Source organism: Ursus arctos, unplaced genomic scaffold (assembly GCF_023065955.2).
Source record: "Ursus arctos isolate Adak ecotype North America unplaced genomic scaffold, UrsArc2.0 scaffold_6, whole genome shotgun sequence".
Taxonomy (NCBI): domain Eukaryota; kingdom Metazoa; phylum Chordata; class Mammalia; order Carnivora; family Ursidae; genus Ursus; species Ursus arctos.
The window spans coordinates 48,055,259-48,075,046 of NW_026623078.1; positions in this window are offsets into that span (position 1 = coordinate 48,055,259).

A 19,788-nucleotide genomic window follows, 5' to 3' on the forward strand; every position below is an offset into this window, starting at 1 on the left:
ATAATTAGTCTGCAATCTTCAAAAGATCTTCAAAAGACCATGAAAATCAAGAAAATATTGAGGAAATATTATTCCAAATTAATAGAGATTAAAGATACTTGACAACTAAATGCAATGTGTGATTCTGGACTGGCTCCCTTGCGATAAAGGACATTATTGGGATAATCGGTGAAACTTGAGTGGAGTCTGTGGATTAGGTGGTAGTGATGCATCAATGTTAATTTCCCGATACTGGTGGTTGTATTGTGGGTATGTAGGAGAATGTTCTTGTTTGTAGAAATTACACACTCGAGTTTCTGGGGGTGATAGGGCATCTGGGAGCATCATCTCAAATGGTTTAGGAAATAAAAGAGTTCTTTGTACTAGCAAGTAGTCTGTAAATTTGAGATTGCTTTAGAGCTTTTAAGAAGAAATTCACCTTTAACTTTAGTTTTAAATTTATAGAAAATTGTAAAATTAGTACAGAGAGTTTCTATACGTACCATACCTAGATCTCTTATTATTAGCATCTTACATTAGTATGGTGTTTTCTCACAATTAATAGATCACTAGTGATACATTATTATTAACTAAAGTCCATAGTTTATTCAGATTTCCTTACTTTAAACATTTTTTTTCTGTTCCAGAATCCCATGTAGGATATCCCATTACATTTATGTCCTCATGTCTCTTAAGCTTTTCTTGGCTGTGACAGTTTTTTAGACTTCCCTTGTTTGTTCATGACCTTGACAGTTTTAAGGAGCACTGGTAAGGTATTTTGTAGAATGTCTGAGAATTGGAATTCTCCTGATGTTTTTCTCATAATTAGTCTAGAGTTATAAGATTTTAATAAGAAGATCACAGAAGCAAAGTGTCATTCTCATCACATCACACATATGTTTCCAGATTCTAGTGATTATAAATAAAACTACTGTAATATTTGTGTGCAGATTTTTACATAGACATACATCTTTTAATCAGTTGGGTAAATATCAAGGAGCACAACTGCTGGTTCAGACCATGTTTAGCTTTGTAAGAAACTGTCAAACTGTTTCCCAAAGTTGTACCATTTTGGCATTCCCAGCAGCAGTAAATGAGACTTCCCATTGCCTCATGTCTTTGTCAGCATTGGTATTGTCAGGTTTTGGATTTTGCCATTCTGATAGGTACACAGTAGTATTTTTTTGTTCTTTTAACTTGCATTTCCCTAATGACCAATGATTCTCACATGCTTATTTGCCATTTCTGTATCTTTGATTAGCTGACCATTCACTGCCCATTTTTAAATTGGATTTTTTGTTGTTTTAAAGTATAAATTAAGAAAGAAATAAAGAAAAGAGAGAGAGAGATGGAGGGAAGGAAGGAGAAACAGAGTGAGAGACTTGTGCATGTACTATGTTCTGGCCACTTAAGATACAGTAGGGAACAAAATAAACAATACTACTCATGAAGGAGATGAGTATGACAAGGAGTATCTAGGCAAGAGGTTTGGAGGCCGATGCAAGCTTGAACAAAGGTCCTAAGGCAGGAATATGCCTAGAACTTTTGAGGAAAAGAAGTGGGGCCAAAGTGGTTAGAGGACAGTGAGTGAGGAGGAGAGCAGTAGAAGAGGCAGTCAGAGAGGTCTAGAGTTTGCAAATCCTGACAGGTCTTCTGGCCATTGTAAGAACTTTGTCTTTTATCTGAGTAAAATGATGAGGTGCAGCAGAGTTTTGAGTAGAGGAGTGACATAATCTGACTTACATTTTAAGAGGATCACCCTGGGTGATGTATAGGGTATAGACTCTAGTGGTGCAAGGTTAGAAGGTGCTGTGATGGTCCAAATGAGAGAGGATGGTGGTGCCAGGAGAGGTGATAGAAGTGGAAGCAGTGAGAAGCAGTCAGATTTATTCTGAAGTACCTCCAGTGTGATTTCCTGATTGATTGACTATGGAAGGTGAGAGGAAGAGGGGAGTCAAGATTCCAATATTTTAGGTCTCCAGCAACTGGCAAGATAGACTTACTCTCAATTGAGATGCAGATAGCTGTGTGGGGAGCAAGGTCTGGACAAAAGATCAGGATTTTGATTCCAGACATATTTTAAGATGCCTGTTAGACATTCAACTGGAGCTGTCAAGAAGGCAGGTGGAGTGGAGTTTAGGAATTTGGAGTTTGGGAGAGAGGTCTGGGTTGGAGATATAGATATATAGTCATCAGCATATTGATGTCTTTAATGCTAGTAAGCCACTGGAGCTGATGATTCACCAAGAGAGGGAGTGTAAACCAGGAAGAGGACCAAAAACTGAGCTATGTTGCATCATCAATGACAGTGACAAGAGTGGTTTGGGGGTGGTCATGGGGGTAAGCCTAGATTGGAGTAGGTTTTAAAGAAAATGGGAGAAAGGAAATAGGAAAGAGTGAATATGGAAAGTTCTTTTGAGGAATTTTGCTGAAAGAAAGAAATGAGGTGGGAGCTAATGAAGAAAGTGAAATCAAAGAAAAGGGTTATCTTTTAGGTTAGGAGAAATAGTAACTGGTTTGAATGCTGACAGGAGCCATCCAGTAGAAAGTGAAAAAAATTGGTGGTGCTAGAGGGAGGAGAAGAATTGCTGGAGTGCTCCCCTTCAGTAAGTAATGCAGGGTGGGAGCAAAGACAGGAACTGGCTTTATACAGGGGCATTGAATGCTAATCTACAGTAGCAGGAAGGGAGGCAGAATATGTCAATTATATGGATGCAGATACTGATGATAGGAAGATGTGATAGGATTCTGGGGAGACTCTTCTATGGCTGCTCCAATTTTCTCAGTGACATTGGAGACAAAGTCATCATTTGCAGATATTTACTTTTAAGCATGCCATACTCACTCATATGCGGACTACAACATTGACACTAGAGAAGTGGGGAATGCCTCCTCATAAGGGATATTATTTACCTGAATTGCGGGGGAAAGGATAGGGGTGAAAGGAATACAGGATTCCCATGTATAAAGGCATGGAAACCTAATAGAACAATAATAAATATTTTCCTGCAACTAGAACACAGAGTGAATGGTTGGACAGAGATGGGAGAGGGGGCTGGCATAGTATTTAGGGCTAGACCATGTAATAGTTTGGAGATAATTTAATATTTAATAGATGGCTCAAGTATGAGAGTGGAATAAGGGGCGCCTGGGTGGCTCAGTCGTTAAGCGTCTGCCTTTGGCTCAGGGCGTGATCCCAGCGTTCCGGGATCGAGCCCCACATCAGGCTCCTCTGCTGGAAGCCTGCTTCTTCCTCTCCCACTCCCCCTGCTTGTGCTCCCTCTCTCGCTGGCTGTCTCTCTCTCTGTCAAATAAGTAAATAAAATCTTTTTTTTTTAAAGAGAGTGGAATAATAACATTTACACTTTACAAAAATAATTTGTTGGCCTTGTGGAAAATGAATTCCACTGAGGAGAGAGGTTCCAGTCCAGAAAACAGGTTAAAATATTGCAATTATGCAAATGGAACACTATGAGGACATAAATGAAGGCAGCAAGAGAGGAGCACTAAAAGAGAACTGGTTGATATATGTTCAGAAGAGTAAATGTGACCTGGTAGTTATTTGAATGTGGAGATGAAAGGAAAGAAGAAATCATCCAGGATATGAAAGTTCCTAACCTAGGTTACTAGGTGGATGGTGAAGACCTTAACTATGGTTGACAGGTTGGAAATACAATTGGAAAAGAAAGTTGAGGGCAGAGAGGGAAAAAAATGAGTATGGTTTTAGACATTTGACCTCAAAGTGCTTTCATTTTTTTTTTCAAAGTGCTTTCAAATCAACAACCATAAGAGGGAGTTTCATGGAAGAGAGTTAGGCTAAAGATTCAGATGTGGGTGACACAAATATATAAATGAGAATACACAGAAGAGATTATAGAATGAACAGAGAAACACATCATGAGGAATGCACCAACATTTAAGAGGAAGAGATATCAAAGGGAATGAAGCAAGATGGCCAGAGGGCAAAACAAAGAACCAAAAAAAGTGACGTCATGGAAGTCAAGGAAAAGAGAATTTTAAAAGGTGGGAGGGGGATAAAGGACTTTAACGGTCCAATCACAAAGTAAAGTTGGTCTATCGATACAGAGATGACACCTGAGGAGTGATCAAAGAAGAGTTGTGCTTAGAGCATGCCCAGATCTGGATGAAGATTTTTCTCTTTCTTCATTCACCCTGTGGTCTACATAGTGGATAATAACTTATTAAACTGTTAGCTTTTCTAGTAATCAAGGAATGATGTACTGAGGTCTGAGGGCAGACATTATTCAGCTAAGGTAAGTGAGCTGGGAAGAAGTGGATGGGAGCCTAGAGGCTTTCCTAGAAAACTAACATCACATCATTACTCATAGTGTGGTGGCTCTTCCGGTTTCAGGTGCAATCAGACAGTGAGCTTTTTAGTACTGCTTACAATTGCTATCCGTTTATGGGTTTGTAGCCAAAAAGACTAACGTGTAGTCAGATTCTGTTCCATGCTGGGCACATGTGCATGCCAGTGTGTGCTTAGCAGAGGCATTCCTAATTCGCACAGCCTGTTGCAATTTGCCTCTTATGTTCACAATCAGCCTGTGGGTTTTGCACAGAAATAGCTATCTCATTCCTTGGAATTGCATTCCAAGACTGCTTCTCTGTACTATATTGCTTCTCTGCACTATATTTATTCTCATCACCAGAGGTGATACTCTAGCGCTTTATGGTTTCCAAAGCACTTCTACATTTAATGTATTTAATTCAAGCCTTGTAACCACCCTATAAGATAGATGAGCCAGTTGTTAATATTATTTCTATTTTATGGATGAGAAAACCAAGGGTCAAAGAAATCACATGACTTAGTGAAATTCAACAGTTAATGCTGAAAACATAATAATAACAGCTAGTATTTCTATTGTATTTACCATGAGCTAGTACTGTTCTATGTAGTCTACATATTAATTCATACTGTAACTCATTTAATCCTTACAACAATCCTGCAAGAGAGGTGCTATTTATTACCCTATTTGATAGATGTGGAAACCCCAGGCACAGAGAGGAGAAACATCTTCTTCAGGCTAATAAGTAATAAAAGAAGGATTCAAACTCAGGTAGTCTGATTTCCAAGCCAGCTATCCTTGAACCTTACCTTCAATTAAACCATGGTATTATTTATATTGTGTGGCCTGAGGCTTAATGTACCAAAAAAGTGTTTACTCTAGCACTTGTTGCTTAAATTAAATCACTTTGACTTCATTCCTCAAAAGTCACTTCAAATTCCACTTTTCCATGGAAGTGTAGTGAGATAAACAATGTAGACTATATTATAATACCTAATTGTTGAGACTCTTTTCCTTCCATCAAATGTTTTACTACTTAAAGAACTCAGGTTGCTTGAGATTCTGGGTTTGAAATCTGAGGTGGTTCAGAGCTCAATCATATATGAGTTCTCTCTCTCCCATTTCCCATCCCACTCTTTCTTCATCCATCTATTCCCCCCCCCTTCCTCTCTCATTCTCTCTCTGTATCTCTCTGTATCTCTTTGATTTGTAGCATTTGCCAATTTCCATTCGTAAGTACTCCCATCATGGCTTATTCAAGCTACCGACCTGATGTCAACAGTTTGCAAGATTCCTAAAAATGTAATAATCAACTCTATGTCTATCCTAACTATTTCTATGTAACCCACTTAAAACTCTTGACAACCACTTTCTAAGGAAGATTATATTTATTAGTCACATCTTACAGATGAGAAAACTGAGACACAAAGAGGTTAAGTAACTTGCCAGTTACCAAATGACAAAGTTAGGATTTGGATGTGGGCGTAGAGTTCCAGAGTCCCTACTCTTGTCTGCTACACTGTGCTGCTACCCTCTCTAATATTGGCAGGAGCTTTCAGTTGCATCCTCAATGTCTCTAAAAAAGGAAGAAAAAAAAAAAACCCATCGAGTGCTTTCAAAGTTCCCTGCTTGCTTGTCCAGCCTCCCATCTCTCCATTCCATCTCTCACATACTACTAACAAAATTCCCTTTCTAAAGAAAAGAGCTAATCATATCATTCTCCTGCTCAAATACCCTCAGACAGTTTACTTCTACAGATAGGATAAAATACAAATTCCTCTTCTTGGTATTCATGTCCTCTGTGGTCAGCTCTGAATGCCTTTTGTAGTCTTCATTGCAGCTCCCCTGAAAGTTTTTTCTGCTTCAGTTACACCAAATTAATTGTGACTTCTCAAACAGGCCATGTGCTCTCTTAACTCTGGGCACATGCTAATCTGTCTATCTTTCAAGGTCCTGTAAAAATGCCACTTTCTCTAAGGTCTTCCCACATGCCTCCAGTTGGAATAAATTTATTTTCTGCTTCCTGTTGTCCCACTACATTTGACTTGTACTACCTCTATTATAACACTTACAATGATCTGGTTTTTATTACAGTTATATTCTATAGTGTGGGAGATATGTCTGTCTCCCCTACTACGGAATGAATCTTTTTTTGGGCAGGGTCCATTCCTCTATATATCTCTCCCAGAGAATCCAGAACAGTGTCTTGCTAATAGCAGGCATTGGATCAATAGTTATGAATTTTATTGCTAGGTGATAGTGATGAAAATCTGAGCTTGGAGTAAAAGGAGTATTTACTCTCCTCTTTCCCAGTTCATAGGGCACCATCCACTCTAGGTAGGTCCCTGAGGATGATGGGAATGCCAACTTCCTCAGTCAACTAGGGAAGCAATGTAACACCTTGTCCTGTGGCCACAAGGGGGCACACTGGTTGGGAGAGCAACAGCTGACCTGGGGAGGTCCTGTACCAGTCCCTAGTCTTGGGACTGTCCTCCTCCTGATCTGGGATGGCAGTGATGCTTTCCACTGCCGTCCTTTCCTTGGTCACAGACACAGCACCCTCCAGACTCAAAGCCATCCTAGAGGGTGGGGTCTCCATGTCATGGGCCCAGAATCAAAAACATCTTCCTTCCCTCATTCCCTCCCACCTTATTTGTCTCTGCTTTTTTTATTTTAGAACCTTCAAATATACAACAGAGCCACCTGTCCACTCACCTAAGGTGGCTACCCAGTTATCTGGAAAGTCTATACTCTCTACCCCTACAGCAAGGTAGAGTTGATTTAGTGCCTTCATGACTTTAATGACTCTTAGGTATGGTCAAGGAGTCTCTGGGACTTTCCTGGATAGAGCATAGCAACATACAACACCCCCGTTTCAATGTGTGTACACCAATCCAGACCCCAGAAGGCATCTGTATCTCAAGAGTGGCACTACTGGCGTTTGGGACTGAATAAATCTGTTGTAAGGGCTATCCTGTGCTCTGTAGGTTATTTACCAGTCTTCCTGATACCTACCCACTAGATGCCAGAAGCACCACCACCCTCAGTTGTGACATGCAAAAATGTCTCCACATATTGCCAAATGACCTTGGATGCCAAAACCTCCTGTTTGAGAACCACTACTGGCATAGAGCTTTCCAAAAATTGCCACATAAGTGACCCCTGTCAGGCTAGGATTCTATTTGTTCGAGCTCCAGTCCTCCAATTAGTAGCCTCAATCAGCAGCATTTAGTGTTTGGGGTCAGTGTCTATAGCTTCAGCCCCTGGCCTCTGCACATTCCTGGATGGCTGCCTCCAGGATGGGGGCAAGGCTATTATCTGTGACATTAGTAGTGACTCCCAGGTAGAACAAAAATTGATAGGAGCATGTTTCCAGCAGATGTTTTGTTGAGGTTGGGTACTATTCTTTTGAGAATTCTCTTACCTCTGAGTCTAGCTCTGTGAACAAGGGCCTGGCAGTGGGCAAAAAATGAACAAATACGGTCAACCCAAAGGCTCTTTTTCTAATTAGCCTGCATTTCTTTGTATAGAATAGTTTTGAAAGGATCTCATTTAATGGACTCTTGCCCTAAATTCAAGCAACGTAAGACATCTTCCTCAGCTGCTTTAAGAAAACACCTCAAAGGGTCAATAAGGCATTTGGGGGGAGGGGAAATATATATAAAACCTCCTATTGTCAAATTTTCATGCTCCTTCAACACACACACACACACACACACACACACACACACACACACACACACCCCCTTTTTGACCCAGATTCTTCTTTCCCGTTTTTGAAAGGCTTAATGTATATATTTCTAAATGAAGATAAAATACCTTGTCAATGAACATTAGACATTATTCACAGATCTTCCAATAACTTGCTTTTCTGTAAAATGCAAGAGTATAAGTTTATATTATATTAGTGTTCAGAATGTTTCTTTATGAAGCTTTTTCCTTGGTGTTAAATGGCCTAAAGTACCATATGTTTCTTAATAAAAAGCCATGTAAAAACCTACATTAATAAACTGAACTCAAAGAAAAGCTGCCCCAAGACGGCTCTAACCAATCCTTTTTATGGGCTTGCCAACAATTTCAAGATTGTTTTAATGAAAAAAATTTATGTTCCTGTCTTTGTGGACCACAGCACGCCATCCCCCCCCCCCCGCCATTCGCCCCCACCCCACCCCCCAGGCCTAGCCAATTCTCCAGTGCCCTACAGAAGGACTCACTCATACCTTGGCAAGCAGTTCACTGGAAGGGCTGAGCTGTCTGCAAGCCCCTGCACACACACGTGGCCAGGCAGCCAAGCCCTTGCCTGCTAACATTCCCAGGTACTACACTGCCACCCCCATGGCCACTTCATCCTCTCCTGAGGCTACAGTGTGCACAGAAGGCAGGGGAGCCTGCGGGGCTCAATGTCCTTAAAAAGGAAAATTCCTTGGAGCTCAGCCTGAGACTCCATGAGCATGTTTCCAGATTTCATGTTTCTCAGTATATTAGAGGGGAAAGAACACGGCCTTTAGATCAACATTTACCAGTCGTCACTGTCATTGCTTATTTATTTGCTGGTCTCAGCTCCTGGATAAATTTACATGGTAAATTCCATGAAAGTGGGACTGTATTTTGTTGATCACATAAATGCTTAGCAGAAGCCTGGTTTGTCAATAAGCCTTCAATCTATATACATTGAAATTTGAGTACACTCAAATTTTGACCACATACTGGCTCTAAGTTACATAATAAATGTTTGCCGATCAAATGAATCAATGGAAGAGAATGTTAAATAACTGCTATATGTAACTACTAACATGATAGAAGTCACTCAATAAATGATGTCACCTTTATTTTTATTATATTTGTATTATACTGATTACTGTTATTAATGCTAGCTATGTGCACTTGAGGCAATTTACTCTCTCTGAACCTCAGGTTTTTTTCGTCTGTAAAATGGGTTGCATGAAGCCTGCCTCCTTTCTAGGTTACTATGAGGATTAAGAGGCCCGTGGTATGTACTCAATAAAGTTTGGATCTTCTAGTTCTCCTTTCACAGAAGTAATGACCACTTTACTTTCTACCACCTACCAGAACACAAAAATATGACAGCCCCCCTTGCTCAACACATGACATAACGCTGCCATAATCCCGCAAAGGAAAAATGTGATTCCACTGTGGCCTCCCCCGCCCCATGCTTATAGAGAGCACACGGAAGGAGGCACTCTGGTTTGGAAGGAATACTATCCAAATTTGTGGCTTATGTCTATTGAGCGTATGCTCATCATTGTTCTTTTGTACTTTATTCCCCCTTGTCTCTCTTAATACAGTTATTTTTGAGAAATACTAGCTTGTATCCACAGAACTAGTGGGAAGAAGAAAATCACTATTAATTAACTCTTTGTGGTCCTACAAAGACAGGAAGGCCTTGCCTAAGAGACTTGGTATGTAGTAGTATCTAGAAGGGTGAACTTTTCTTGGGGTGGGATGAAAATGAAAAAAGACACCAGACTGTGGTACATCATGGCATCTTTTCCCATCTTTCCCTAATGAGCTCTGGATTTGTTTGCTTGTTTTTCTCTTATCTCTTGGAAGATTTTGGAATTTTTATTTTAGATATTTTAAACATCTTTATCTCTTATAAATCGTTATGTAGAAAAAAGAGCAGATGTGTTCTTGTGAGACCACAGGGACAGAGTCAGGACAATGGATAGCAGTCATATAGATGAAATTCTGGGCCCATAAAAAAGAACATTCCAGCGATTAGAATGTTAAAACCAAAGGAAGGAGCTGCCTGGAAGGTGGCAAGCTTACCACTCCTGGAAATGTCCAAACAAACATTTGGATAACCTCGTCAGAGATGCCGTGGAAGAAATTCTTGCTTTAAGTAGGCAATTGAACTAGATGACATGTGGCAAAATAGAAGATTCTTTGGCCTGAGGTTAACTTAAACCTGTTCTTATTTCTGGCCTCACGCGTCTACCCAAGCAGGATGAACCTATATACTATGATTAGTTCTAATGGGCCCAATATTAAATTGGTTCTTTTCTTGGCTGAGGCCATCTAGGATGGAAGATGCATTTCAGTCAAGGGTTCTTTGTGACTAAAGTCTTATAATTGTTCTCTTAGCCCTCTTGTTTGTCTAGCCAAGTTTACTATTTTTTTTTTTCTTTTTTCATCAGACTAGTTTTCCCCTCTGGTTTTCATCTGCATGAAAAGGTTCTGACCTTTGACTTCTCTTGACTCTTGGTTGCTGCACATGCCCTGAATTTTGCTTGCCTGCTTGGTGTCTGAATTTCTCCTTTGCCTTGATCTTAATTTATATTTTATACCCAATTCCTAACTACCAGCAAATTTACTGTGGTGGTTAAGTGATTGAGTTCTGGATTAGCCTGGGTTCAAATCCTGCTTCTTGATAACCAGCACAGTTTAGGCAAGTTACTTTTGTCCTCTAAACTTTGTTTTTCTCAGCTGTTAAATGGAAATAATTATAGTATCTATGTGACAGGGAGGTTGGCACACAGTCTTTGCCAACTAAATGTTAGTACTACAACATGTCCGATTCAGCCCATATTCTCAGGTCCCAGCTTCCCAATACTTCTTGATGCTCTGACACCATAAACCACTATCCCAATACAAACAAAATCTTAATTTAGGCTTCCTTGCTTAATAAAAAGGACATGTTCCAGCTAAGTTGGCTATAAACACATTTCCATAAAGTAAGTCCTATTTGTCTATTAAATTTTATTATAAAATCAAAAACTCATTTTAAATATATATATATATATATATATATAAAATAAAGTTGAACTTCAGAATTCAAAACATTTTTAAAGAAAAATAACTTACCAGTAAGTTATTATCCATATTCAAAACAGTTGTCACAATCACACACTGTTTACACAGTTACAGTGGGGACAAGACAATAAGTACAAGAAGCATGGAGCCCCCAAATTCTATCCATCTGAGATGTACAATCCTTTAGAATGCATGTGTGACTAAATTTATAAATTTGTAAGTTTAGAGGTCTGTCCAGCAAAGTGAGATCATTTGTCAGTGTTGCAAAATCACTATGCACTACTATGTTTAGCGTTATTATTCCATCTCAGGACAGCCAACTTAAAGAGAACCAGATATCATACGGGTTCAGACAAGAGGGCTGTGGAAAGGTTTTTGATGAAACAGGCACAGTGCATTCTTGTTAGCCATTGGCCGTTTCCTGAATATGTCCATCAATCTAAAACTCACCAGACTCCTGGAAGCAGGACTTGACCCAAACCTAACTTCAATCTAAAATTCAAGTAGTGAACCTGAATGTTCGTGTATTACTAAACCATGAACTGAACCAACTTTCTTGGGGGAAGGGAAGGAAAAAAACCTACTGAACCAGTTTAATTTGAAGCCGAAAGAAACTTTATATTTTATGAAACTATTGAACTGGAAAAAAATCAGATCAAAATACTCCCTGGATTTAAACTAAACAAAATTTTATTTCCCTCAAATCGAATCTCTGTCTACAAATAAGGCTTACTTTAACGCATATGATATTTAATTCAATACACATATAGTTTATCTTGGAATTTTTTCTGTCCATTTTCTTCTTTATGTAAAGGGGATGATGATACCTACCTAATTCACTATAGTTACTGGGGAGATTCAATGAAATAATAAACACTTCTATCATCGGCATCATCATCATCATCTGATCTGCGTTGAGCTTTAAGTCCTCCAATGTGTTCACTGGCCACCAGAGGGCAGCAAAAAGGTAGAAACCCTTGCTAGAGCTAACTGTGGAACTTGTCTTACAAGGACAGACACTGAGGGCTTACTATGTGCCAAATACTGTTCTAAACACCTTGTATATATTAACACATATAATCCCTAAAATCATGCCATGAGTTGGGTTCTGTTATTCCCAGGGAGAAGATGAGAAAACTGAGGCAAAGAGAGGTGAAGAAATTTGTCTATGATCACCCAGATAACAGGTGGCTGAGCCAGGACTTGAACCCAGGCAGCTTAGTTACAGAGCCTCCACTCTTAACCTACCACCATATAGTGCCATTTGGTATTCATTTTGGAGGATGTTAACCTGGGACAGGTTCAGATCCTGGTAGGAGTGGAACTGCAGCGCAAGATGACCTTATACAGTCTGTCTACAGTTCAGAACCAGAGAAGAGTCACAGCCTGAGCCAGAGGCGTGTGATGTGGTCAGCACTAGTGTTATGGACTAATTCAGGGCACAAGCATCAACCAAGTAAACAGGATAACATCTAAGAAGGGGGACAGGAGGAAGATGGGATTCAAGCTAAATGTAGGAGAATGATCAGGTCAGTTGCTCTTGACAAAAGAGAATAGTTATTCCCATGGTGGTGGAGTCCAACTGGCTCATCCTTCCGAAGCTGCAATGTATCCTGAGCTTTAAAGAGACAGTACTAACAAGATAACAGGGAGCTGACTTGGTTCCACTTTAACAATGTTCTTCTTCTGGGTTTTTTGTTGTTGTTGATTTTTTTTTTTTTTTCAATGAAAACAGTAACAACAAAAAACCCATCATCGCAGCTAAGGCTCTCAAAATGATGATCATACCGACATCCCAATGTCTTCATTTCCTATACTCTCCCCAATCCACTGCAGTCAGACTTCCGCCACACCACTTCACTGATACTAACCTCACCAAGGTCATGAGTTGTCTGCCAAATACCAAATCCAGTAGCTACCTGTTATCTTTTCAGATGTACCTGCAGCTTCTAACATTGTCAGCCATTCCTTTCTTCATGAAACTCTCCCCACCTTGACTTGAAATGCCTCGTTTAATAATCCTCAGTCCCAAATCTATTGCTGCTTCTATGAACACCATTTTGTGGTCTGCTTACTGGTTTCTTTTTTCCATTATCTCTTGTCAAAAAAATGTAATGGCCTTTAACTGCCCTCCCCCCATCTTCACTCTGGACATTCCAATCCATCCTCAACATTGCTGCAGAGAGGGCTTCTCAAAATATGAAAATACTACTCCTGATCATAATTCTCCCTTGCTTCAAAACATTCAATGTTCATGTTTCCCCATCATGAAATTATTTAGCATGGCATTCAACAGTCCTCTTGACTTCTTGCCTACTTTCCCATGTGGTTCTGGCAATGTCTCTACCTATGCTGTTTGTCTACTCACACTACTCAAAACAAGAAAAAAAAGGAGAGAGGGAAACAAGCCATAAGAGACTCTAAACGATAGAGAACAAACAGGGTTGATGGAAGGAGGTGGGTGGGGGTTGACTAGATGTGTGATGGGTAATAAACAGGGCACTTGTGATGAGCACTGGGTGTGGTATGTACATGATGAATCACTGAATTCTACTCCTAAAACCAATATTGCACTATATGTTAACTAACTAAATTTTTTTTTTTAAAAAAGTCATTCTTTCCCATTGCTTCTCAAGCCTGTTTTCCTTTGCATCCTTCAGAATTCAGTTCAGTCATTCCCTTCCTTTTCTGTTGGTTCCCCAAAATCCTTTCCTCTAGAAATGCTGGTTTCCACCAGAGAGCTCCAGTGCTTGTAAGCCATTAGATGATTGTGGCTCACTCACAACCATGGGTCTCCTGTGCCAGACTGCTCTCCCTCGGTAACTGACCAGTTAGCCTGGTACCCTCAGCACCTAACACAGAGAGGCACTTAATATATATCTAATGGTGGGATTGAGATATAATAACTGGGGCATCAAAGCTCATAAAATGGCAGGCGATTTGGAACTGGAATCCTGATTTTTAATATATCCCACCAATTCTTAAAGATCTGAAGGGCAAAGGCAATGCTGAAAGCTACAAACATTAAGTCAAGTGAGAGTGATAATATTGATTTTATTTCTTTATTAATGACAAGGCAACAAGAATGTTAATGAAAACCAGCAGGGTCATGCTGAACCATGGGCCCAATTCAAGTGGGTCTGTCGGACCAGGGAGCAGCCTGTGGGGCTGGCTTTCCTCTCCACATATCACTCAGTGGAACAAGTTCTGACAATTTAACGTGGAGCACAAAATGTGTTCTCTGGGTAACAGAGTACTTAGCATATTTGACTAGAATCATGTGGACCAGATTTTGTTTTGCTTGTCTTGCCAAAAGGAGTAGAATCTTTTCACCCTGCCTCACTCCTACTCCTTAACTTAGTAGTAATTTAATAGTCTAAGAAAATTGGTACAGCTTCCCCATTTGTTTAGTAAAACTTCAGAGAAACATCACCATCACTCTGATCTGTTATCCTAGCAGAGAACTCGGTCACAGCCAGGAGGGGTAGAGACCACAGGAAGTGCCTTCGTGGTAGCTGCTCACCTGCTGAGTCCATTTTTGGTTTTTTTTGTTTTGTTTTGTTTTTGTTTTTTCAGTTTTTAAAACCTTTTTTTATTTTATTTTTTTTTAATATTTTTTTTATTATATTATGTTAGTCACCATACAGTACATCCCTGGTTTTTGATGTAAAGGTCGATGATTCATTAGTTGCATATAACATCCAGTGCACCATGCAATACGTGCCCTCCTTACTACCCCTCATCAGCCTATCCCATCCCCCCCCCCCGAAGCCCTCAGTTTGTTTCTCAGAGTCCATAGTCTCTCATGCTTCACTCCCCCCTCTGGTTACCCCTCCTTTTGACCTTGTCTCAAAGGGCTGTGAGAGGGTGATAAGCGTGAACTTCCAATTCTTCTCCAGTCTATTCTCTGACCATGAGGTGGAACGGGAAGTAAAGCATGGGGGACTTCTATTCTATTGCTGTAGGTCAACAGTGTGGGTTATTTTATTCTTTCCCATTGGATGTACCTTCAGTTCCCAGTGTAGAATGGTGATTATATACATGGCCTTTGCATTCAACATTCTGGGTTCAAATCCTAGCTTTTCAAGTTATTAGTCATATGACTTTCAGGCAAATTATTTAACCCCTAGGGTCCTCAGTGCTCTCAACTGTAACATGGGAATAATAATAACTTCCTCAGAGAGTTGCTCTAATGAGAAAATGCCTGTAAAATGCTTGGCATGAAGCCTGAATCAGCACTTTGTAAATGAGTGTTGTTATGACTCTCAGTTTAAATTCTTAGAAATTGGTTTGGCTTTCATGAAGCTCCAGATCAGTCCAAGCTCAGTATGTCTTACATCTGGCCTGAAAGCATTTGGAAACCTCAAGATGACTGCCATGACAGTAATGGCAGAGCACCATGTCTGCTGACGAGAAAGAACAGATCCACTCCCTATGGCTAAAGGTAATCGCTCTTGCAATCACAAGCAATTTTTGCTACTGTCAGCATCACTGAGCCAGAATAGATCTGGATGAGAAAGCTGGATCACTCTGAGTTTGTTCCTATATAAGCCAATTTATCAACAAAATTCCAAATGTCCCCTCTTCTGAGTGATGAGGTAACAAAGGAGTTGACAGGTCAGGTCATCAGGTCTGGAATCCTGCATCCAACTGTGTCCTGCATGTTGAATATCAGATCAAAGTGAAAAAGAAATCATGAGAGAATTGAGCCAAATTTCCATGTGCAAGACTAAACATAATTTGATTTTCAAATTTTAGACCAAGTTCTCAGGACCGACCACTGGAAAAAATTCTTTCTGAATTTTCTTCTCTAAAGTGACATGTATAAATCATAGAATCAAAGATGTTGTTTCCACAGCCACTCTCTTAAGCATCATCTCCTTTCTGTAGATATGAAAGAAACTAATCAATAGAGGGACAGCAGTGGAGAAGAGGATAGAGGAGAGGTTAATAAAAGAACCTTGGAAAGCTTCCCAGATTTCACAACTGCAGCTCTTTTAAAGCAATCTCTAAAGGGAGGTTCTGGAAATCCACTACAAGGGCACTTTCTGTAATGCAGATCACCAAGCACAAAATGAAGAATGTATTTCAACAACAAAGACAATAACAAATCTAAGCCTTCAACTCAGGGCTCAATATCAATGAGATAGAGAGAGATGGTGTATAGTCAGGATTCACTTGGGAAGCAGAGCCACAGGCTGTACCTATATGTATATATGCTGGCTCTACATTTATGTATATACATACATATACAGTGAATATACATATAGGTACAGCCTGTGGCTTGGCTTCCTGAGTGAATTCTGATGATGTGTGTGGGGGGGGTGAAGATGGATGTCATGTTGGGGGAGAATCCACAAGCATGGGCTAGAGCCTTGGAAAGACAGACTGAAACCTGTGTCAGTTCTTATTGCCTCTGACTTTAGTGGTATGGAGAGCTGCGGCCCTCCATCATGGAACTAAACACCTAAACCTAGCCCAGGAGTTGGAGAATCTGAAGGAGAACCCAAAGAAAGGTGAAGCATTTGTAGGTGTAGCTACTACCTCACACCAGTGAGGTGAGTCAGCAGATCAGCAACACCGTGGTGAGCTACAGGATGGCTGCTGCTTCACTTCCACCAGCCAAATCTTCCAAAGCTCTCTGTGGGCTTCCCTTCCTAGAAACATACAGGAAAGGGAGTTCTGGGAACTGTCATTCAGACTAGCCAGGTGATACCTTATGAAGCCACCACAGATAGATATTAGACCTCTCTGCCACTTATTTCTGTGTAACTCCTCTTCGGGCCTAGAGTGGTTTAAAAGTCCATGGAATGAAGACTCTTTTCTTACCTCATCATATCATTCAGAAAGTAAAAATAATTGTTGTTACCTTCAAAAGCAATTCGGATATTCAGAAATCTCAGTTGAATTCTTAAGGCCTAAGACAGCCTGTTCTAAAGGCTATAGAAGCTAATCTATTATGTCAAGAAGAGCTCCCTCTTACACACATTCATGTGCACACACACACACACACACACACACACAGAAAGTAATCTATATCCCATAAACATCATTTCACAAGTTTCACGTATTTTCAGCATTTCAGTAAATGTCATGTTTTGACAAGAATGTGGAGTGTGCCTGTCCTCACTGTCCACTTTGAGCACCAGTTGCCCTGAGATTGAGAGATTACTTTGCCCAATACCAAGTCATCTGGAAAGCATCAAATCTGGGTTGCTTAGCTGCTCTTTAAAGTTCGTGGGTGTCTCTTAGTTTTATAATAACTGCAATGTATTGAGATGGTAGAGGTGAACATTACCATTTTAACCAACTCTTTAAAATAGAAAAAATGTAAGAAGCAATCACATGGCAATATTAAATTTTTTTCATTATATTTTCTAATAATTCTCAAGCACTGGTAACCATAAAAGCCATCATAATGTGTTTATTGAGACCAGTAATCAGTGCAGGATGCAATTTTCAATATAACACAGGCAGGTTTTCTATCAAAGTGGCACAGGGAACTCTGCCCCTTTGCTGGAATATAAACTTGACTCCCTCTTTAGGGCATTGAGGTAGTAAAACACAAGAGAACTTCCTAATGGAAATGAGACTATTCTCATTAAATTAAATGAGACCATTTAATGTGGGTGAAAGTGATTTAAAATTCACACACCTCCTGCAAATATGTTCTTGATTTACTTTTTAAAGAGTAAAATGGGTTTAGTAAATATTGCCAGGTATAATAAATCATAAAACATTTAACACCGATTTGTCAAATGTAGTTTACATGAACTAGCACTTAGTGTTATTTATGCCAGACTGAATGAAATGGCTGATATGTTAGGAGGGTTTTTAGCCAGTTAGGAAACATGCAGGGAGCAAAACATTGTACTGGGTGGTATGTTGGTTATAGAAAATTACACGATACCACATTATCCCCAAAGTGCTTACAGTCTGGATGGGATATTCAATCAAGAATACAAGCAGGATATGAGAATGGCCTGTCCAAAGCAGTTCAGTTTCAGCTTAAACCAATCAATCAAAACCACCTTTTCTTATCTGATTCCACCCATCACTCCCACCTGGCCACCATCCATTAGGAAAGTTCCAGCCCTCTAGAACTGTTGACTTGAATCTTCCATTCTGAACTTGGCATCCTGTCTTGTGCTCTGCTTCTAAAACTTTTAGGTTTTCAGCACTTGAAGTCTTGTCTTGGATGTCTTCACAGTCTCTTATAGGACCAACTTTGGTTCCACTCTTCAAATATGATCGTTACTTACTGGTTAGATATGTATAACGTAAACCACTCTGTGTAACATCCTGATGAAATTCAATTTCATGCCCTGGGACTCTACCCTAATATAGGCTGATTTGGCTAATGTCATTACTGGTCTGCCCCTGTTCTGATGATTGTATGAATTCATGAAAGTGCTTATAGGGGTTTGCATCTGTTTCATCAGAAGTTAAGTCATAGAGGAAGGGGGAATATTTAATCAGTAGAAGTGTAGTCCTTTAACATGCTCATAAACAAGTTCTAGAATAGGAGAGGACTTTACCAGGAAAACAGACCACCATCTGAACATTCAAGTGCTTTCTAAAATCATAAATAATATCTTCCTCCTTAGCATAGATATCAACTTACCTTGGAAAGCATGAGGATTTAAACTGTCAATACCAAAATGCCCTGATATGTTCCTTCATCTTTTTTCATCATGTTATTTCATCTTGAGTAGGACATGTGCTCTGTTTCATCTATTCCTCTGGTCAAGATCTTAAGACTTATCCAGAGAAGACTTTATGATAAAGGCTTGACTTTCAGGGAGTAGAGGAGCTGTGTTGGAAGGAGAAGTCAATTGCGGCGGTAGAGTTTGACTTGGTATGCCTAGAGTCAGGAAATGCAAAGGAACAAGTATCCCATTACATGGAAAAAATGGAGATTAAGAATTTGGGCAGCAGCAGGTTGTTAAATCATTTTTCCGGTTAGTGTTCTGTAGCTTTTTAATAGGCATCAAGTCTTTCTAAAAGTATTTGTCAATGATGACAGCAGGTCAGCATCTGGTTGGATAGGATTTGCTAAGTCTGAAGGCTTAAGATTATTTTCCACTGGAGCGATACTTAACAGTGCTGTTTTGTGTGGAAAAAAGACACTGGAACTCTAAGAGTGGGGAAAGAGGTGCAGAAAAGGAAATGTTTGGAAAAGAGGTTCCAGAATCCAAGCCAAAGGAAGTCTATTCTTCAAGAGGGTCCTAGCCTTCTGTATTAAATGAGGGCTCCACCCACCTCCAAACCTTTGCTCAGCTCTATCTTTCTTTCTTTCTTCCCTTCTTTTTTTTACTCTGATGGCAAATGTGTAAATGATTAAAATTATAGCCATGTCATAGAATCTTTTTATCTCCAAGGTTATGGTTTTAAACAGGAAACTGCCTTAAGACCAAGCCTTGGTTATGACCTGTTCAGACTTTCTTTCACATTCTGGTTTTTGGGTATTGTGTTCTGATCCTCTGGGAAAAGTCGTGCTGTAGCAGACACTTCTGGTGCCTGTGCCATAACTCCTCAGCTCACCTTTGGTTTTAGCTGGAGCTCTTCACTGAACATCTTCAGTTCCCTCTTGCACTGCCAGCACCCTCCTCAAGAGTGTACCTAGTTTCTTTCCACATTCTAACCCCAGGGCCTTCTCTGTTGCCAAAGGAGTTTGGTATAGGAGGAAACACAGCCTTGCAGTCCAAAGGAGTTCATGTTCCCAGAG